The sequence below is a fragment of the Sus scrofa genome, chromosome 12 (genome assembly GCF_054392235.1).
Source record: "Sus scrofa isolate SSC_HxYL_T2T_F1_AM1 chromosome 12, Sscrofa_HxYL_maternal_Yorkshire_Landrace_v2.0, whole genome shotgun sequence".
In the NCBI taxonomy this organism is placed as follows: domain Eukaryota; kingdom Metazoa; phylum Chordata; class Mammalia; order Artiodactyla; family Suidae; genus Sus; species Sus scrofa.
This window is the reverse complement of record NC_139394.1, coordinates 66,912,310-66,934,257: the sequence shown is the minus strand read 5'-3', so window position 1 is coordinate 66,934,257 and position 21,948 is coordinate 66,912,310. Positions and strand designations below refer to the sequence as shown.

The 21,948-nt window shown below is 55.6% G+C and overlaps 1 long non-coding RNA gene across 27 annotated transcripts in view; it reads right to left on the bottom strand.

Moving 5' to 3' along the window:
• The window catches only part of LOC100628214 (uncharacterized), a 49,582-nt gene that overhangs the window by 8,750 nt on the left and 18,884 nt on the right, over positions 1–21,948 (bottom strand). For 6 of the 27 annotated variants that reach the window (XR_014822046.1, XR_014822063.1, XR_014822050.1 and 3 more), the window contains 4 exons: positions 8,894–8,986; positions 8,054–8,132; positions 7,808–7,937; positions 4,740–4,864 (listed from right to left, as the gene is read on the bottom strand). This is a non-coding gene — a long non-coding RNA (uncharacterized LOC100628214). Of the gene's footprint in view, positions 1–80; positions 327–4,739; positions 4,865–7,807; positions 7,938–8,053; positions 8,133–8,893; positions 8,987–9,708; positions 9,816–11,425; positions 11,552–14,886; positions 15,085–21,948 lie in introns of those variants that run through there. The other 21 variants (XR_014822045.1, XR_014822054.1, XR_014822047.1 and 18 more) reach the window with 13 other exon arrangements.

Here is a 21,948-nt window from a genome sequence, read left to right as displayed (position 1 = left end):
TTGGTCACTGAGAGGTGATCAGTCTCTCCTTCCGCTGTATGGCAGGTCCTAACTTGGGCAGATGTCCCCGGGGCACTCACCAGTCTGACGTCCTGTCCAGGAACCTGTTTCCACTCTCCTTCTGAGTCTGTTCGGGAAGCGGTGTGGCCCAAGGCCCCGGCCCAAGTGAGGGTCTGGATCCGGCAAAATGGCCAGTGCGCGCTATCCACCTGTCACCGGGCCGGCGACCATGGCCTCCCCGGTTCCCTGACAACGGTAGCACAAGAGGCCAGCTCGGTTATCGGCTTCCCGGCCAAAGCACCAAAATGTTGCAGAAACCGCAAAAACTGTGGCAATGGAAGGAGACAAACAGCACTCGGAGATATGGAAAAGCCAGGTTTTTTCAGCACCGGTGCAGGCTCAGAGGAGTCACCTCCAGAGTCTGAGCACCAGGTCTTTGTTCTCAGTAACTTCTATACACTACAAGGTCTTGATTTTCCCACGTAAGCTTCACGGACCTCCCCCATCCCCAAGCAGACAGTGTGCCTCCCTAAGAGACTGAGCAAGCAAGGTTACAGAAGCAGAACTGATGAGCAATGCTGGGTACCTAATTAGCAGGTCTGAGGGCTTGGACAGAGGGCACAGTTGTTACATTATTACAAGAAGGGTGGTATAGTGACGAGCATAGCTGGAAAGGCCTGCACCTGCCTTCTTGGCCAAGGGGGGGTTGTTCTTTAGTTAAAACTCCATTTCAAGGGAAAGAGGGGAAGGGTGAAGAGTTGTCGTTAGAGGGGCCTGCCGCCAGATGGCGCCAGAGCACAGGCAGAGCCCATCTGCAGCTCCCTGTCCACACCTCTAGGCTCAGAGGTGGGCTCAGAGGTGGGCTTGAATTCGGGTTGGTAAGTACCCCAGGACATGCCCGGAGAGTTGGGTTAATTCCAGGGTGCCTCTGACACTCTATCCTAAATTGCCTCACCTCAGGAAGGGGAAATACATGTGCCCCCATCCTCTGGTGGGTATTTCCAGTGTAGTTCAGCTGCCCTCAGGTGCGGAGAGTCGGACAGGTTCTCTGAGGTCGGGTTGCCCTTGTTTCTCAAGGGGCAGAACCCTGGACCACACGTATCTGTCCTGAGTCCTGGACTGGCAATCTTTACGCCTCCAGCTTCCATGAAGGTGTCATGTAAAAAAAAAAACCTGGCTGGTAGTTGTGAACAGAGCATGGAAAAGGGGTGGGTTTTGCTGGGCTGCCATGCTAATTTCTGTGCTTTTTCTCTCAAAGTCCTCGCCAAACATCCTTCTTGCCCATCCGAGTCTCTTTTTTCTCTCTGACTCCAGTTACAGGGAGTGGACCTGAAGGCAGTTCTCAAGAATTAAGGCAGGATGACTCATTCTGTGAAGACTCTCAAGACCCAGTGGGTGGGGAGGCAGAAGGTTTTAATGGACGGGGTGGGGTCGGTTGGCCTGAGTGCTCTGGGGGACTTTGAGAGAGAAAGAGAGACACTCCAGGCTGTAGGGCCCTTCGTTGCACTCAGAGTGTGAGGAGGAGTGAAATGCAGCTGGCAGGGGTCTAAGGGCAGTGCAGGCCCACCCCCTGATGGGTGGTGGGTGCTGCTGAGGGAAACAGGCGGAAGGGCTGAGAGTCGATGTTAGAGCTGAGGGCCACCAGACAGCACCAGGGCACGGGCAGGTCCCCCTGCTCTTCCTTGGCTGCACCTCCAGGCTCAGAGCTAAGGTTGGAGATGGGTTGGTAGGACCCCCGAGAGGTGCCCAGCCTGTTGGGGTTGGTTACAGGGTGCACTGGCCTAAATTGCCTAACTTCAGGGAGGGGACAGGCCTGTGCCTTCAGCATCGGATGGGCATGTCAAGCCCAGGCAGGCAGCCCGGGGGCCAGAGTGTTTGACAAGTTCTCTGGCGTCAGACTGGTTTTTCTTTCTCAAAAGGCAGGACTCTGGATGTGAAATACCTGTCTGAATCCTGAGCTTGCCGTTTTCAAGTCTCCAGCTTCAGGGAAGTTGCTATGTTAAAGGAAATATTCAGCGGAAGTTTGTGAATGGCGCATGTGAAGGGGGCGGTTTTGGGGGGCAGCTGTGCCGATCTGTGTACTTTGCCCCTCAAGAGTTCCGCCTGCATTTCTAACCGCGCTTCCATCTGAGCTTTCTGCCTGTTTCTAACCCGTGTTCTGGGCAGACCTGGATGCGGGTGGCGGGAAGTAAGGGAGAGTGGTGGAAACAAGCCAGGCTCTCGTGGGGGGGAGGCAGAGAAATGTCATGGATGGGCGTGGAGCAGGCTGAGGTGAGGCCTCCAGGAGACGGAGACAGAAGTGCCCCCATCTGATGGGCCCCTCATTGCACTAAAAGGGCGAGGAGGAAGGAAATCAAGCTGCCAGGGTCCGAGGCCAGCTTGTCCCGTTGCGCTGCTGAGGGATACAGAAGCGAGAGCTGAGAGGTGTCGTTAGAGGGAAAAACACCCTTTGCTTTTTCAGAGGCAGGACTCTGGACGCACAAAGAGCTGTCTTGAGTCCTGAACTTAGAAATTTTCAAGCCGCTGGCCTCCGTGAAGTTGCGGGGTGTAAAAGGGGGCTGGTGGTCATGAATGGAGCTCAGAACGGTTGTGATAATTTTGGTGGGAGGCTGTTAGAAGCACTGGATTTTTTCCTCAAGATGTTTCCCCAAACTTCTTCCCTGAGCCTTTTTTTTGGAGGGGGGCCTCTACCTCTGTATCATAAGGAGCTAACTTTAATACAGGTCTTGTGAATGAAAGCGGATTGATTTAAAGCTCTCAAGACACAGCGGGTGGGGAGGCAGAGGGTTTGAATGTATTGGGGTCCGTTAGGATGGGGTGAGTGCTCTGGGCTGTGAGAATTACCCCAGTGTCCAGGGTACTTCATTGTGTTGGGTGGCAGAGGAGCAATGAAATCAAGCTGCCAGGGCCCAAGGAGCGTGTGCCTTCAGGGGCTGCTGAGGGAACCAGGAGGAAGCGCTGAGAGATGGAGTCAGAGCAGAGGGTCAGCAGGCCGCACCACAGCACTGGCAGAGACCACGTGTACCTGCCTGGCAGCACACCCAGACTCGGGGGTGGAGTTGCAGAAGGAGTGTCGGAACACTCAGTACCTGCTCAGAGACCTGGGGCTGCTTACAGGGTGCCTCTAACACTCTGTCCCAGGTCACCTCACCTCAGGGAGGGACAGAGCTGTGCCTTCAGCACCCGATGGGCATTTCTGGCCTGCCTGGGTGGCCCAGGGCCAGAGAGTGTGACGGGTTCTCTGGGGTAAGATTACTCTTTGGACCCCAAATGTCTGTCTTGAATCTTGGCCTTGCAGTTGCCAAGCCTCCCACTCCATGTGGTTGTCAGCTGACAAAAGGGGTGGTGGTCGTGAATGGAGCACGTGAAAGGGGTGCTGCTTTGATTGGGCGACTGTGCAATTCGCTAGGATTTGTGCTTCCAGACCCCTCCCCTAACTCCCTCCTCTCTTTCCCTTGGGGCCTTGTTTTCCTGTCCCCAACCCCTGTTCAGGGAGCAGACTTAAAGGTGGTTCTCGGGAATTAAAGTAGGGTAATCGATTGAAAGGATGCTCTCATGGCACATGTGGGTGGAGAAAACAGAGGGTTGAAGGCCTTACGTTGGGGTGTGGGGTGCGTGCTGGGAGTCTTTGAGAATCTACCCCTCTCTCTGGGCACTTCACTGGGCTTAGAAGGTGAGGAGGAATTCCATCAAGCTGGCAGCTGCCCAAGGCCAGGAGAGCCCTGGGGGGCCGCTGAGGGAAACCGGAGGAAAGGCTGAGAGTCAGTGGTAGGGGAGATGACCTCCGGGAGGGGCCAGAGCACAGACAAAGCCCATCTGAAGCCCCCTGGCTGCACCTCCAGGCTACGAGGTGGTGCCAAGAGGGGTTAGTGGGAGCCCTAGGATGTGTTAAGATGACTCTCTGGCACAAATTGACTGACCTCGGGGAACAGAAAGATGTGTGTCTTCTGCCTCTGATGGGTGGTTCCAACCGGCTCTGGTTGCCCAGGGGCCAGAGAGGTGGACGTGTTCTCTGGGGTTGGTTTGCTTTTTGTTTCTCAAGGGGCAAGGACACTGGACCCCCAATATCTGTCTTGAATCTTCGCCTTGAAACTACCAAACCTGCAGCCTCTGTAAAGGCATCACGTGTCCAAAGGGGCCAGTGGTCGTGAATGGAGCTTGTAAAAGTGGTGCTATTTGGGGGGCCAGACAGGATTCCCTGGGCTTTATCTTTCAGGAGTTCTCCCCAAATGTCTTTGTTCCCCTTCCCTCTGAACCTCTATGTCCTGTCTGCAATCGCGGTTTCAAGGAGCAGAACTAGGGGAAGGTCCTGAGCGGGAAGGCAGCTGGGACTGATTTAAAGGAGGCTCTCGGTACCCCATGGGTGGGGATGCAGAGGTTTTTATGTACTGAGGCGGGGTAAGTTGGGGTGAGCGCTCTGGGGGACTGAGAGAGAAAGACCCCAGTGTCGAGGGCATTCGTTCAGCGCCCCAGCTGAGGAGAAACAAAATGGAGCTTCCCGGGCCCCAGGCCAGGGTAGCTTCTAGGGCTCCTGAGAAACAGGAGGAAGGGCTGAGAGGTGGTGTTAGACTGAAGGTCACCAGGCTGAACCCCAGCCCAGGCAGAGCCCCTGGCAGACGCCTGGCTGAGACTCCAGGCTCAGAGGTGCAGTTCAAGATGGGCTGTGGGACACTCAGAACATGCTTATGGATTTGGGTTGGAGACAGGGCACCGCTCCTGCTCTGGCCAAATGGACTCACCTCAGGGCAGGGACGCAGCTGTGCCTTCAGCATCTGATGGGCACGTCCAGCCTGATCAGGTGCCCCGGGTGCAAGAGTGTGACATGTTCCATGGGCCAGCTTGCCGTGTTTCTCCAGAGGCAGACCTTTGGGCCCAGAAACAACCGTGGTAAACACTGGGCTTGTCGTTTTAAGCGCTGGTCTTGGGCATGGACCAGTGTCATCGTCCTCTTCCTCTCAGAGAACTGAACACACAGCAGGAGAGGAGGGGGTGTCAGCCTGGTTTCAGAAAACCGCCCATTCGGGATTCAAGCCAGGGACGTGCCTGTCCCCTCAAACGGAGCCCAGAGAGTCTGCCAAGTTTCTGGCCATTTTCCCAGATAAGCATGCTGAATTTGAAATAAAGATGTGATCACAGATTTATGTGGATACGATGAGGTGAAAAAAAAATGGCCAGATAAGAAGAGGTGCCCAGCAACCACAGCTCAGCACGGAGCACTGCCATGGGGTCCCCCCACCCCAGCAGCAGCCATGTATTTCAGCCTGAAGGAGAGGAGGCCCCTTGGGTTCCTAGGGCTCTTTGACCAGAATGTGCTCCAACAGCAACTCGGACACTGACTCAGCCTCCAACAGCCAACCTCTGCGCTGCGGTGGCCTGGGGCAGTGTCCGTGGTGGCTTCCTTGCTGCCCTCCATCTCGGCATACAGCAACACACGACGGGCTAGAGCATGACAATCTTAGACTCAGCCAGGACTCAAGCCACACCCTGAAATCAGTGACCCCACATTGTAACGTACGTGAACAGGCCCCTAATCAATCAGCACCACTGAACTCTGGGACCCAAGGACCATCCAGCCTTTATAAAAGTTACCTGGCTTGAGGTAGCTTCCCTGCAGCAGGTGTCTGGCCGAGGAGGGAGAGCATCAAGTGGGAGGGAAGAAAAAGCTTGAGGAGATCTCTCTCTAGAGAAACCCCTGTACTGACACAGTGCATTCACAACCGGAAGGCCACCTTTCTAGGGGTACAATTCTACATGGACCAGCCTGACTCTAGCAAGTTTTAGGGCTAAAATCCAGGCCAGGTATTTCTAGGTCCAGAGTTGTGTCTCCAAACCGTCAAGGGACTCAGACCAAGTTAGCCTGTCGAACTCTCTAGCCATTGGCCCACTGGACCAAGGACCCATCTCAAGTCTTGAAGGTGAAGGCGCATAGCTCCAGGGGCAAGAGGGGGGCACTCTGGTGCTCTGGTGCCATCTGGTGGCCATCTTCTCTAACAGCAACTCTCAGCCCTTCCTTGGCCTCCCAGATCAAAACCCTGGCTACACTGGCCTGGGCCTCTTGCCAGCCTGATTTCCTAAGTCTTCTCCCTCACAGTGCACTGAAAGGCATGATGGGTGGGGTGGGACTATCTCAAAGTCACCCAGGGCCCTCACCCCAACTGAGACCACCCCACTCCCTGAAATCAGACACCTCACTGGATAAGTTAACAGAAGCAGCTGGCCATCAAAGAGCACCCATCGGCCCTGAACCCAGCTTGAGACCCAGGACCTCCCAGGCATCATTCATGTTCCCTGGATGGAGGTAGGTTCCTGGGCATAGGCTCCCCGGCAGAGGAGGAAGAGGCTCAGGTGGAGCAGGAAGAAGGAGGAGGTGGAGATCTCTAGAGAGAGAGAGAGAGAGAAAGGCACAGGGAGAGGCTGAGACCCGCCCACTGCAACACCACCTCCTGGATGCACTGCATTCATGACCAAAAGCCAGCTTTCCAGAAGCCAAATATCACCCCAGGCTGGTTTACAGCACTGTATATACAAGATTTAAATCAGGGATTTCTGGGTCCAGTGATGTTCTTCAAACTAGCAAAGGGCACTCAGGCCCGAGGCCGCCTGTCAAACTCTCCAGCCATTGGGCCACCTGATCATGCACAGATTGAACCTGAAATGTGGGGGAAGAACCTTAATCTTTCTCTGAGTCGAGGCACCCAGGGCTCTCACCCCAACTGAGGCCACAGCATAAGAGTCACCAAGTACCCAAGTGCAAAAGTCTGTGTACCTCCTTGGGCCTCCGGCAAGCCTTTTGCACCCTGAATCTGAGCCTGGTGATGTGGTCACGGTGGTGAGAGTAGGTGGGGGTCAGAGGAAGCTCTGCTATTGCTCCGGCTCAGGCTGGTGGACAGAGGCCCTCACAGCAAGTCTCAGCCTTTCCTCTGCCTCCCACAGAGGAACCCGCTCTGCCCAGGCCTGGGGCAGCTGTCAGGTGGCTTCCTTACTGCTCTCCCTCTCAGCACACTCAGATGCATGATGGGTGGGGAGGGACTGTCTCACCGTCAGCCAGGCCCCTCACCCCGCCCACATTTATCCACTCCCTAAAATCAGCACCCTCCTATTTAAGTCAGGCCAGCAGGCTTTGAATGAGCAGCCTACCTATCCCAGGCTCACCTTGGAACACTAAACAACCCAGTCGTGATTCACCTTACATGGATGGAGAGAGCTTCCTTCAAACGGGTGTCACGCAGAGGTGGAAGTGGCTCAGGGGCAGCAGGAATATGAGTTGTGGGCATCTCTGGAGTAAAAGAGCCCAGCCGTGTGCATAGCCCACACACCCCCAAAATACAACAGCACAGACACACCCCATTCATCACCGAAGCCCAGCTTTCCAGAAGCCGAACTCCCCACCAGGCTGATTCTAGAAAACTGAACATCCACCATTGAAGCCAGGTGTTTCTGGGTCCAGAGTTCTGCTTCCAAACAAGTAAAGGACACACAGACCGATAGCCTATCAAACTCCCTAAATTTGGGGCCACCCGACCAGATAGGAACTGAATTAGATATTTAATGGCAGAAATCTGTCCCCTCCCTGCATTGAGGCAAATGGGGCCACAGTGTCAGAGGCACCATGCAAACCAACACCGGGCTCTGGGCCCCTCCCTGAGGTTCCATGGGTCCCTCTTCCAACCCCTTCTGAGCCTGGAGATACAAACAGGGAGCTGCAGAGGCGATGAGGGGCTCTGGTGCCCTCTGGTGGACATGTGCTCTAACAGCGACTCTCAGCCCTTCCTCTGCCTCCCACAGCAAAACTCTGGTCTGCACTGACCTGGGGCACATGCCAGCAGGATGTCTTACTCCTCTTCCTCTCAGGCACACTGAAATCCACTCTTGCGGTGGGAGTATGGATTCTTCACTGTCACCCTGGATACTCAACCTTCACGACACAAGCCCACACCCTGAAATCAAAGACCCAGCTCTGTAAGTCACTTCAGCCGGCTCTGAATCAGTCGGCACCCTTCAGCCCTGCGACCCAGATAGACGCCAAGGACCACCCAGGCTTGATTCATCTTACCTTGTTGCAGGAGCTTCCTTGGAACAGGTGTCTGGTGAGGAGGAAGAGCCTCAGGTGGGAGGGAAAAAATAGGAGATCTCTAGAGAGAAAGGGCACAGGCGTGAGCACAGCCTGCCTCCCCAAAAGCACCAGGATGACAAAGTACATTTGCAACCAGAATGCCGCCTTTCTAGAAGCCCAGCTCCACATGGGCCAGCCAGGTTCTGACAAACTGTACAGCCATCATTCCAGCCCGGTAATTCTGGATCCAGATTTGTGCATGCAACCAAGCAGGGGACTCAGACCCCAGACAGCTTGTCATATGTCCTAGCCATCAGGGCACCAGACCATGTAGGAATTGAACTGGAGATGAGATAGTAGAACTAAGGCCATTCTCCTGAGATGAGGCCCATTGTCTTGAAGGTGCCCAGTAACCCAGCCCCAGATCTAGGCCCTTCTTTGGCTTCCACTAACCCATCTCCAACCAAGTATTTGAGTTTGAAAGTGCAGTCCCGGAGATGCAGAAGGGGTTCTGCTAGTGCTAGGGCGCCATCTGGTGGGCAAGGGCATTCACAGCCAGTCTCAGCCCTTCTATATCCCACAGATGAACCCTGCTCTGCCCTGGCCTGGGGCTCTTGCTAATGTGATTTTCATGCCCACATCTCTCTAGACCCCCTCAGATGCACTACATAGGATGGAGTGCCAATCTCACAGTCAGCCAGGCCAGTCACCACACCCAACTTTATCCAACTCCCTGAAAGAAGCAACCCTCCTATTGAAGTGAGGACAGCAAGCCTTTCATCAGCAGCCTTCCTCCCCGGCACTCAGCTTGGACTCCTAAACAACCCAGCCGTGACTCACCTTACATGGATTTGGACAGGTTCCTTCAAATGGGTGTCCCCCAGAGGCTGAAGCAGCTCAGCTGCAGAAGGCAGGCAGAGGCTTTGGGGAACCCTGGAGATAAAGAACCACACCGTAAGCATAGCTCACACCCTGAACGTGTAGACGTACGACCTTAACACCCTGAAGCTCAGGTTTCTAGGCTTCAAACACCCTGCCAGGCTGATTTGAAAACGGCATGTCCAGGATTCAAGCCAGGTTTCTCTGGGTCCAGCCTCCAAACAAGAAAAGGACACTTAGGCCCCGGAGAGCCAGTCACACTCACTCATACTCTGGCCGCCTGACTGGCAGGAATGGAATCAGATACCTGATGGCAAAATTCCATCCCCTCACTGACTGGAGTCCCACTGGGCCGCAGTGTCAGGGCACCACGAAAACAAACCCCCGGCTCTGGGCCCCTCCTTGGGATTCCATGGGTCCCTTTCCAGTCCAATCTGAGCCTGGAGATGCAGGGAGATGCAGCGGGCTCTGCTGGTGCTCTGTCGCCCTCTGGAGGACATGTCCTCTAACAGCAACTCTCAGACCTTCCTCTGTGTCCCGCAGCTAAATTCTGGTGTGCCCTGGCCTGGGGCAATTGCCAGCATGATATTCTTCCTCCTCTCCCTGTCGGGTGCACTGTCACAGTCAGCCAAGACCCTCACCCAACACACCACCACCCCACACCCTGAAATCCCCTCCATTTTGTAAGTCATGAGAGCAGGCTCCACATTGACCAGCACCCTTCAGCCCTTGGATCCAGCGTGAAGCCAGGGATGACCCAGATTTATATATATTACCCAGTTTCTGGTAGATTCCATGCACCAGGAGACTCCTAGGGGGGGAAGAGACAGGAGACTCCTAGGGGGGAAGAGACTCGGGTGTGAGGGAAGAAGTTTGAGGAGACCTGGAGGGAGAAAGAGCATGGGCATGAGTGCAGCCTGCCCCCTAAAAGCACTGGGTTGACACAGTACACTCACAACCAGAAGGCCAGCTTTCTAGAAGCTCAACTCTATGTGGACCAGCCTGATACGAGCAAACGGGATAGCCAAAATTCATGCCAGGGAATTCTGGGTCCAGCGGTGGGCCTTCCATCAAGCAAAGGGGACTCAAATTTAAGACAGCCTGTCAAACTCTCTAGGCACTGGACGGTGAGGGAATTTACCTGAGATGTGATGGCATTACTCCATCCCCTCTTCTGAGAGGAGGGACATTGCCCAGAGACTTGGAAATGCCCTATAACCAGGCCCCAGCTCTGGGCACCACACTGGGCTTCCACCAACCTATCTCCAACGTATATTTGAGTCTTGAGTTGCAGCCAGGGAGCTGCAGAGGCTCAGGCAAGGGGAGGGGGAGTTTGTGCTGGTGCTCTGTCACCATCTGGTGGACATGCGCTCTAACAGCAATTCCCAGCCCTTCCTCTGCCTCCTCAGCAGAACCCTGCTCTGCTCTGGCCTGGCACACCTTCCAGCAAGACTTTTTATTCCTCTCACTCTCTGCCTACTGAAACACATGACAAGTGGGTTATGACTGTCTCGAGGGCATCAGGGCAATTACCCACAGGCGTGACACAACCCCACTCCTTGAAATCAGCCCCCCCCCACACACCCCTATTGAAATCAAGTGAGCAGTTTTTTAATCAGTCAGCAACCGTCGACTTTGGACCCAACTTGAAATCAAGATCACCCAACCTTTTTCATATCACCTGGATTTGGGTGGGTTCCTTGTCACTGGATTCAGTAGAGGCTAACATGGGAGGGAAGGAGGGGGGTGTGGAGGAGACGGCTGGAGAGAAAAGGCACAGACACCAGCACTGTACATCCCAAGACAACTGCCATTTGGATCGTCGGGTCATCTTCATAACCTGAAGTCCACTTTTCCAGAGGTCAAGCTGCACTCCATCGTGATTCTAGAAAACTGCACACCCAAGCCTCAAACCAGGTACCTGTGGATCCAGAGATCTGCCTCCAGACAGTCAGAGGGCACTCAGAACCCAGACCAGTCTGTCAAAATCTCTAGCCGTTGGGCCAAGTGACCAGGAAGGAATTACACCACAGATGTGATGGCAGACTTATTTCCCCACTCTCAGAGGAGGCCAAATGGGCCGGAGGTTCAGGGGCACAAGGTACCAAGATGGAAGGCTCTGGGCACCTCCTTGGGGTGCCGGGGGCACATCGCCAACCTTGCGCCTGAGCCTGAGGTGAGGTCTGTAAGCTCAGGGGAGGGGCTCTGCTGGTGCCCGGCCCCCATCTCTGATAATCTGCTCCAAAACAGCCACTCCCAGGCCTTCCCCAGCAGACCCAGGTCTGCACAGGCCTGGGTAGTTTCCAGCCTGATTCCCTGATTCCTCTCCCTCGCAGTGCACTGAAATGCATGATGCGCAGGGGTAGGACTATTCAAAGTTGGCCAGGGCACTCACCCCAACTGAGAACACCCCACTCCCTGAATCAGACACCCCACTTGGTAAGTCAACAGAGCCGGCTGGCCTCAGTCAGCGCCCCTCCGCCCTGCGCCCACCTTGAGATCCAGGATCCCAGGCTTTATACACCGCATCTGGATCAAGGTAGGTTCCTTGGCACAGGGGTCCCCCGAAGAGGAGTAGGCAGCTCAGGCGGAGTGGGAGGGAGGAGGATGTAGACAGCTCTAGAGTGAAAGGGCACAGGGAGAGGCTGAGACCTGCCCCCCGTATACAAGTGCATTGATATGCTGCATTCACAACAAAAAACCCAGGCTTCCAGAAACCAAATTTCACAGCATCCTGATTCCAAACCACTTCATGACACCAGACTGAAGCCAGGGATTTCTGGGTCCAGTGTTGTCCTCCAAACCAGCAAAGGGCACTCAGGCCCCAGGGAGCCTGACAAACTCTCTAGACATTGGGCCACAGGACAGTCCAGAGACTGAGCCTGAGATGGGGTGGCAGGACCTTAATCCCTCTCTGAGTTGAGGCACCCTGGGCAAGTGTCCACTGAACCACGTGCCCCGAGGAAAACATCTGAACGTATTGGGCCGCCACCAATCCCTTTCCACTCTGAATCTGCGCCTGTTGATGCAGCCATGGAGCTGCGGGGGGGACATGGGTGGGGGGGCAGGAACTCTGCTCTCACTCTGGCGCCATCTGCTGGGCAGGGGCCCTAACACCAGATCTCAGCCCTTCCTCCGCCTCCCGCAGACGAACCCTGCTCTGCACGCGCCTGGAGCACTTGCAAGGGAGATTTTCTTTCTTTCTTCCTCTTCGTCTTTTCTAGGGCCGCACCTGGGGCATATGGAGGTTCCCAGGCTAGGGGTCTAACTGGAGCTGTTGCTTCTGGCCTACGCCAGAACCACAGCAACGCAGGATCCGAGCCGCATCTGCGACCTCCACCACAGCTCATGGCAACGCCAGATCCTTAACCCACTGAGCGCCTCACTCAGGGATCAAAACCACAAACTCGGGGTTCCTGTTTGGATTTGTTAACCACTGAGCCACAATGGAAACTCCCAAGTGAGATTTTTCTGACTCCACTTCCACTCAGCACACTCAAATGCACGATATGCAGGGCATGGCTCACTCATAGTCGGCCAGGCCACTCAACCCCCCTGACTTTACCTCACTCCCTGAAACCAGCAACCCTGCTATTTATGTCAGGGCAGAAGGCTTTGAATCAGCAGCCTTCCTCCCTGGGATTCTGCTTGGAATCCTCAACAACCCAGCTGTGATTCACCTTACATGGATTTAGACAGCTGCCTTCAAATGTGTGTCCTGAAAAGGCTGAAGCAACTCAGGCAAGTGCAGAGGGAAGATGGAGGTTGTGCAGATCTCAGGAGAGAAAAATCCAGCCATGGGTGCAGCCCACCCCCAAAAGGCCACCACAGGTGCACCCTGCATTCATGACCAGAAGCCAAACTCCCCACAGGGATTATTCTAAAGGGCTGCATGTCTAACATTCAAGCCAGGTGTCTCTGGGTCCAGAATTGCCTCCAAACAAGCAAAGGACACTCAGACCCCAGGCAGCCTGTCCATTTCTCTCATGTTGTGGTCACCTCACCAGCCTGGAATTCAATTAGACTTGCGGTGGCAGAACTCTGTCCCCTCAATGAGTTGAGGCCAATTGAGCACAGGGTGAGAGGTACCAAGAACACAAGTGCCAGGCTCCAGGAATCACCCTTGAAGATCCATGAGCGAAACTCCAATTCCTTCTGAGCCTGGAGATACAAACAAGCAGGTACATAGTGCTCTGCTCTGGCGCCCTCTGGCGGACACGCGCTCAAACAGCATCTCCCAGACCTTCCTCTGCCTCCCTCAGCAGAAGCCTGGTCTCCTCTGGCCCGGGGCACCTGCCAGCAGGATGTCCTTGCTGGTCTCCCTTTGGAGCAGTGAGATACACTACAGGTTGGGGTATGACTACCTCACATGCCAGCAAGACACTCACCTCCCCATGACAGCACCACACATCCTGAAAACAATGACCCCACTTTATGAGTCATGCAAGCAGGCTCTGAACAAATCACTCTTAAGCCCTGTGAACCAGCATGAAACCCAGGACCACCAGCCTCTATTCACAGTATCCGGTGGCAGGTAGCTTCCTTGTAACAGGTGTCAGGCAAAGGATGAAGAGTCTCAGGTGAGAGAGAAGAAAATCTGTGAGATCTCTAGACAGAAAGAGCATGGGTATGAGCACAGCCTGTGCCCCAAACAACTGGGATGCCACAGCGCTTTCACCACCATAAAGACATTTCTGGAAGCCCAGCTCCACATGGACCAGCCTGATCCTAGCAAACTGTACCAGCAAAATTCCAGCCAGGTATTTCTGGGTCCAGAGTTGTGCCTCCAAACAATCAGAGGAGGAGTTCCCCTGGTGACGCAGTGGAAATGAACCTGACTAGTAACCATGAGGTTGTGGGTTCAATCCCTGGCCTCACTCAGTGGGTTAAGGATCCAGCGTTGCTGAGAGCTGTAGCGTAGGTCGCAGACATGGTTCAGATCCCATGTTGCTGTGGCTGTGGTATAGGCCAGCAGCTGCAGCTCCAATTTGACCCCTAGCCTGGGAACCTCCATATGCTGCAGGTGCAGCCCCAAAGAACAACAACAACAAAAAACAACAACAACAAAGAAGACTCAGACTCAAAACAGCCTGTCAAATTCCCCAGCCACTGGGCCACCAGACCAAGCAGGAATCGAACCTGAGATGTGACGCCAGAACTATGTCCCTCTTCTGAGATGAGGCCCATTGTCCAGAGACTCGGAGGTGCCCTGTAACCAGAACGAGCTCTGGGCCCCTCTTTTGGCCTCCCCAACCCATCCCCAACTTTGTGTTTGAGTCTGAAGGTGCAGCCAGGGAGGCTGCAGATGGGGCTCTGCCGGTGCCCCAGCACATTCTGTTGAGACTTGGGCTCTAACAGCAGCTCCCAGCCCTTCCTCTGCCTCCCTCAGTGGAGCCCAGCTCTGCTCTGACCTGCTGCCAGTGTAATTTCCTTCTCTCCCTCTCTGCCTCCTGAAATACCCTGTAGGCGGGGTTATGACGATCTCAAAGTCACCAGGGCAATTCCCTCCACACCGACCCAAACCCACTCCCTGAAATCAGACACAAACATGCCCCTTTTGAGGTCAAATGTGCAGGCTTTGCATCAGGCAGCACCCTTCAGCCCTGGACCCAGCTTGAAATCAAGGCTCACCCAGCATTTCTACACATTACCCGGACCTGGCTGGGTTCTTTGTCCCCGGGCTCGGCAGGGGAGGAAGAGGCTCGGGTGGGAGGGAAGGAGGAGGCTGTGGAGGAGACCTCTGGAGAGAAAATTCGCAGGGAGGAGCACAGACCATCCCCAAATAGCCACTGGCTGTAAACCCTGGTACCTTTCTCAACCAGAAGCCCAGAGTTCCAGGAGTCAAACTGCACTCCAGCTCGATTCTGGAAAACAGACTCGAGCCAGGTATTTCTGGATCCAGAGAGCTGCCTCCAGACAGGCTGTCAAACCCTCTAGGCACTGGGCCAACTGACCTTGCAGGAACTGAACCACAGATGTGACGGCAGAATTATTTCTCGTCTCTCAGAGGAGGCAAATGTGGTTAGAGGGTCAGAGGCACCACATACCAAAACGGAAGACTCTGGGTATCTCCTAGGGGTGCCAAGGACCCATTTTCAACCTTGCCTTGGAGCCTGAAGGTCAAGTCTGGGAGCTGCCCGAGGAGCAGCTCTGCCAGTGCTCGGCCGCCATCTGGTGGCCATGTGCTCTAACAGCAACTCAGCCCTTCTGCCTCCCAAGCAGGCCTCTGGTCTGCACTGGCCTGGGCCCCTTGCCGCCCTGATTTCCTAACTCCTCTCCCTCGCAGCACAGGGTGGGGGCAGAACTATCTCAAAGTCAGCCAGGGCCCTCACCCCAAACGAGACCACCGCACTCCCTGAATCTGACACCCCACTTTGTCAGTAAACAGAACCAGCTGGCCATCCATCAGCACCCCTCGGCCCTGCACCCAGCTTGAGAGATCCAGGACCTCTGAGGCGTCATTCACTTTCCCTGGATGTTGGTAGGTTCCTTGGTACAGGGTCCCCCGCAGAGGAGAAAGAGGCTCAGGTGGGGAGGAAAGAGGTGGAGGTATCTAGAGAGAAAGGGCACAAGAATTGCTAAGACCGCCCCCCCCCCAGTACCACCCCACTGACGCACTGCACTGACCACTCAGAGCCTTGCTTTCCAGAAGCAAGTGTCACAGCAGCGTGATTCTGAAACACTGCAGGCCCAAGATATAAGCCAAGGATTTCTGGAGCCAGTGTTGTACTTCAAACAAGCAAAGGGCACTCATGCCCTAGGCAGCCTGTCAGACTTTCTATCCCTTGGACCACACGATTACACAGAGACTGGAACTGAGATGTGACGGGAGAACCGTAATCCTCTGAGCTGAAGCACCGTGTAACCAAAGGCAAACGTCTGGGACATCCTCGGGCCTCCACCAATCATGTTCTACCCTGTCCCGGGCTTGGTTCTGTGGTCAGGGAGCTGGTGGGGAGCTCGGCTGTCACTCAGGCGCCACCTGCTGGACGTGGCATCTAACTGCCAGCCTCAGCCCTTCCTCTGCCTCCCAGAAGAACCCTGGTCTGCTCTTGCCTGGGCCACGTGCCTGCATGGTTTTCCTACCCGTCTCCCTCTCATCACACTCAGAATAACGATGGTGGGGGTTGTGGCGCACAGTCCACGGTCGGCCAGGCCACTCACCACACCTGACCTTATCCCACTCCCTGAAATCAGCAGCCCTCCCATGTACGTCAGGAGAGTAGGTTTGGAATCAGAAGCCTTCCTTCCCAGGACTCTGCTCGGAATCCTAAACAACCCCGCCATAATTCACCTTACATGGATTTAGACAGCGGCCTTCAAATGGGTGTCCTGCAGAGGCTGGAGGGGCTCGGGTGCAGGGGGAAGATCGAGGTTGTGGAGCTCTCTAGAGAGAAAGAGCCCACATGAGCACAGCCCACACCCCAAAAGACCACCGATGGACACAGTGCATTCGTGCCCTGAAGCCCAAGAAGCCAAGCTCCCCACCAGGCTTATTCTAGAAAACTGCACATCGCACATTCAAGCCAGGTGTTTCTGGGTCCAGATTTCTGCCTAAAAACAAGCAAAGGACACTCAGACCCGAGTTAGCCTGTCTCGCTCCCTCACCTTGGGGCCACCCGACCAGAGGAACTGAATTAGACGTGTGATGGCAGAATTCCGTCCCCTGACTGAGTTGAAGCAAATTGGGCCACAGGGTCAGAGGCACCTCTTGGGGTCCCATCGGTGCATCTCCAATCCCCTTCTGAGCCTGGAAATGCCAGCAGGGAGCTGCAGGGGGCTCTGCTGTGCTCTGGCGCCCTCTGGTGGACATGTGCTCTCACAGCAACTCTCAGCCCTGCCTCCGCCTCCCACAGCAAAAGTCTGGTCGGCGCGGGCCTGGGGCAATTGCCTGCGTGCCGCCCTTACCCCGCTCCCCCTGGGCACACTGAAGCACACTACGGGCGGGGTCATGACGACCTCACAGTCGGCCAGGACACCCACCCCACACCCTGAAATGAGTGCCCCAGCTCTGTGAGTGAGGTGAGCGGGCTCTGACCCTGTCAGCGCCCTTCAGCCGTGGGACCCAGCGTGAGACCAAGGACCACTCAGGCTTTCCGTACACCAGCCGGCCTAAGGAAGATGCCTTGTCACGTCTGTGTGACAGAGTAGGAAGGGTCCCAGGTGGGGGGGGAGAAAAAGCTTGAGATTTCTAGAGAGAAAAGCAGGAGTATGCACTCAGCCTGTCCCCCCAAAAACCACCGGGTTGACCCAGCGCACTCACAACCAGAAGAACAGCCTTCTGGAAGCTCAATTCCACCTGGAGCAGCCTGATACTAGCAAACTCTATGGTCACAATTCAAACCAGGTATTTCTTGGTCCAGAGTTGGGCCTCCAAAGTGTCAAAGAGGACTCAAGCCCGAGACAGCCTGTCAAACTGTCCAGCCATTGGGCCACTGGGTCATGCAGGAACTGAACCTGAGCTGCGATGGCAGAACTATGTCCCCTCTTCTGAGAGGAAGCAAACTGTCCAGGACTCTTGGGTGCCCCGTTACCACACCCCAGCTCTGGGCACCACTCTTGGCTTCCCCAACACAACTCCAACCTTAAATCTGAGTCTGCAGGTGCAGCTGGGGAGCAGAAGAGGCAAGGAGTGGGATGTGGGGGGCTGTCTGCAGGTCTCAAGGCGCGTGGACAGAAGCGCAAGTTCTCCAGAAGGATTTGTTCACTCAGGGTCAGAATTCTGTTTTTTTTTTTGTTGTTTCGGTTTGTTTTTTTGTCTTTTTGCTATTTCTTTGGGCCGCTCCCGCAGCATATGGATGTTCCCAGGCTAGGGGTCGAATCAGAGCTGTAGCTGCCAGCCTACACCAGAGCCAGAGCAACGCGGGATCCGAGCCGCGTCTGCAACCCACACCACAGCTCATAGCAACGCCGGATCGTTAACCCACTGAGCAAGGGCAGGGACCGAACCCGCAACCTCATGGTTCCTAGTCGGATTCGTTAACCACTGCGCCACGACAGCAACTCCAGGGTCAGAATTCTGAAAAGATGCTGTATCGAACTCGCTTTTTCTAACTCTATGCCAAGAGAACCAGTTTTGGAATTTTCAAGAGTTTCATTTAGACCAATTTTCTCTGGAATCTAAAGAATATTGCGGCCACACCGTGTTAAAATAAAGCGTCTTTTTCTTAGTCTTAGCCTCATAGCGAAAATCTTCCCAGTCAGACAGAATTCACCCCAGAGGGCACCGCAGTGGAACAGAACCAGAACGTCCCATGTCACAGGGCAGAATGGCCATCACAAGCCACAACATCTCATGCACAAAACACGGGGGGGGGGGGCGTCCTAGTCAGAGACCCCCGAAATACAAGATTGCCGTCTCTCAGAAAACCCTCAGAGACAAGAATGGCAGATCCCAGTACAGTGGCCGAAACTTGGCATCTGTCCACTGGTGTCAAACAGAAACTTGGAGACAGAGTTCGGGGTGAAGGAGGAAAAAACAGCCTTATTGCTTTGCAGGCAGAAGAGGCCACAGCTGGCTCATGCCCTAAGGACTGGGCCCGCCTTCGGGAAAGAACAGGAGGTGCTTTTAGAGTTTGGGGAGAGAAAATAGGGGCCAGACAAGGGTGGGGGTGGATGCAAGCTTTCACTCCCCCTCAGAGTCGGTGTTTCGTGGCCCCAGGACTGGTTCCGGGGGTCCTCCACTCTGGTTGTCACGTGTTGGGGGCTTCGTTCTGCAGAGGGACTCAGGCTGTTATGCGTGTTCCTTGAAGGGGATCCAGGACTCGGTCCCGGGGCTGCCCTGCTGCCTCTTGACTGGTCTCCTGTCTCTGCCTCCCCTCCCTTCCCTGATGAGCAGCAGTTTGAACCTGCCCTTTGGGAGCTCAGGGGAGGTCATGGAGGCTGAAGCTGGTTCCCTAAAAACCCGAAGCAGGGGACACAGGAAGGCTTGTTCCCAGGACGCCCCAGGGCCTGCTCGGCCTCGGCGCCGACGGTAAATGGAAGTATGCGGAGTCTTCCGAGGTTTCAGAGGGAGGGAGAGTGGCCAGACTGAGAGAAGCGGGGGATGAGGGAGCAGAGCTGGGGCCTGATGTTCGGAATATCAGTCCCGGTGAGGAAGGTGCCTTGGCAGAGTCGCCAGCTGCGGCAGAAGGGGACCCCTCCAGGGCCCAGTGTGGGCTCCTGTCTGACACTGGGAAATGAATTGTCTGAGGAGACACACGGCTGGCAGAGGGAGAGGCTTCTTGGGAAGGACGCCCAGGCGGAGGGCAGCAGGGGAGGGAGCCCAGGAGAACGGCTCGGCCATGCGGCTCGAAGCCTCAGGTGTTACGGGACCGGGGCCTTCCTGGTGTCACACGTGCTTCTCAGCCGAGACGGAGTCTAAGGGTCCTGGAGGCTGGCCGTCTGCCCCCCTCCCGCGCCCTCCCAACCTTCCCACTTTGTCTCCAGGGCAGCACCGCCTTTCTCCTCAGGGCCACCTGCTGTGACACAACTCCTGCAAGGGCTGGGGTCCTGCCTGGCCCAGGGGGGCGGTTTCAGCGGTTCAGTCAACGGTGCCCTAACATGAGCACCATGAAAGGCCCTGCAGAGGGGGCCCGGCTTTCTCGGTCTGCCAGGGCCCTCGCCCCACCTGACACCACCCCCCAGCCTGCCATCACTCAGCCACCCTGCTTTTTAATGCACAGGAGTGGCCGTTAAATCCATCTGGACCCTTCAGCCCTGGGGCCCAGCTTTAAATCAGTAACCTCACACCCTTTCCTCATGTCACCGGGTTTTAGGCATTTTCCCCCCTAACAGGAGTTGGGCAGAGGAGGAGGATTTCAGATGAAGGGAAAAGGAAGCTGGGGATCAATTTCAAGAGAAAGGGCACAAGGACGAGCATAGCTCCCCCACCCAAATAGCACCCCTTTCACACCCTCCATTCACGACCACCAGCCCAGCTTTCCTGAGGCCAAACCCCTTGCAAGCCTGATTCTAGAAAACAGCACACCCAGGATTCAAGCCAGGTATTTCTGGGCCCAGAGTTCTGCCTCTGGACAACCAGAGGGCACTCGGACCCCAGACAGCCTGTCCAACTGTATTGCCAAAGGGCCACGAGAGCAGGCTGGAAGTCACCCACATATCTGAAGGCAGAACTATGTCCCCTCTGTGAGGTGAGGCAGTTTGGGCCAGAGGGTCAGAAGCCACCCGGTACCAAGCCTTTTTCTGGGGGCACATCCTTGGGATTCGGCTCACTCCAGCTCTGAGGCTGGAGGGGCCTCCAGAACGCAGCAGGGGGGCTCAGCTGGTGCTGCGACGCCCTCTAGCGGCCACCCGCTCTAAAACAACTCTCCGCCCTTCCTCCTGCCTCCCTCCCCTGTCCCAGAGGCTGAAAGGAGGGACCTGGGGACCTGCCAGGCTTACTTCGTTCCTCCGCTCCTACTAAACACCATATAGTGAAATGCCAAACAGAGCGGGTATTTTTTTCTCACTGTCTCCCAGGGCACATACCCCTCCCTACCCACCCCGCTATTTGGAGTCTGACACTCTATGTCACAAGACTGGCTTTAAATCAATCAGCCCCCCTCTTAATTCACGTGATTTGGCTTTAGATCAGGTTCCCCCAAGACGGTCAAGGACAGAAGGAAGCAGCTCAGACGGAAGAAGAAGGGTCTTTGGAGAGAACTCTCAAGAGAAAGGGCACAGGGATGAGCACAGACCCCTCCCCCAAAGACCCCCACGCTGACACACTGCATTCACGACCAGAAGCCCAGCTTCCAGAAGCCAAATGCCACGCTAGCCTGAGTCTAGAAAACCGCACGTCCAAGATTCGAGCCAGGTAATTCCGGGTGTGGAGCTGTGCCTCCAAACAATCAAAGGGGACTCAGACCACAGACAGCCTGTCACTCTCTAGCCACTGGGCCACCCCACCAGACAAAAACTGAACCACTGATGTGAAGGCAGAGGTGTGCCTGCTCTCTGAGGTGAGGGAAATGGGGGCAGGTGGTCAGAGGTGCCCTGTACCCAAGCCCCAAGCTCTGGGCACCCCCTGGGGCTCCATTGACCCAGCTCCTACCTCGGAGACTGGAGGTGCCGCCAGGGAGCTGCAAGGGGGCAGGGGCGCTGCTGGCGCTCTGGCGCCCTCTGGTGGCCATGTGCTCTAACAGCAACTCTCGGTCCTTCCTGGGGGCACTAATCCTGGGCACCTGCCAGCTCGATTTGGGTCGTCCTCTCCCTCTAAGCACAGTGAAGAGCCCTACAGGTGGGGTATTTCTCAAAACCTCCCAGGATACCCACCCCAACCTACCACATCCCACGACCTTAAAACACTCAGCTGCCCTGCTGCCCCACTGAGTCAGGAGAGCCAGCTTTAGGTCACCCTGCCTTAAGCAACGAGACACGCCTTGAGGTCAGATCCCCATGACGCCAGTCGGGGACAGGAAGAGGCTCAGGTGCAAAGGCGAGCAGGACGTTGGGGAGAAATCTCAAGAGAAAGGGCACAGAGATGAGCACAGCCTGCCCACCAAAATACCGCTGCACTCCCACCCTTCGTTCATGACCTCAGCCTCCGTGTGTCCCTAACTGGACTTCAGTGTCCCTAACTAAGGCCCTGTGCTGTCCCTACCTAAGCCCTGAGCTGTCCCTAACAAAGGCTGGGCAAGGTCCCTCACTCAGGCCCCGTGCTTTGGCTGACTGCGGTCCTGCACGGCACCTAAGGAGAGCCTGCCCTGCTCCGAACTAAAGCCTTGTGCTGTGCCCAACTACACTTACGCTGTCCCTAACTACGGCTCTGCGCTGTCACTAATAAGGCCCAATACTGTCCCTAGCTAATGCCCTAAGCTCTCCCTAAGTAAGGCTTTTCGGGCTCCCTAACTAGACTAAGCTGTCCCTATCCAAGGCCCAGCTCTATGCCCAACAAATGCCCTAAACTATGCCTAACTCAGTCCCTGCCCTCTCCCTAACTAAGGCCCTGCACTGTCCCCAACTAAGGTCCTGTCCCCAACTAAGACCTGGACAAGTGACCTCTTCTTGGGCTGTCGCACACCCACCCCCACCTC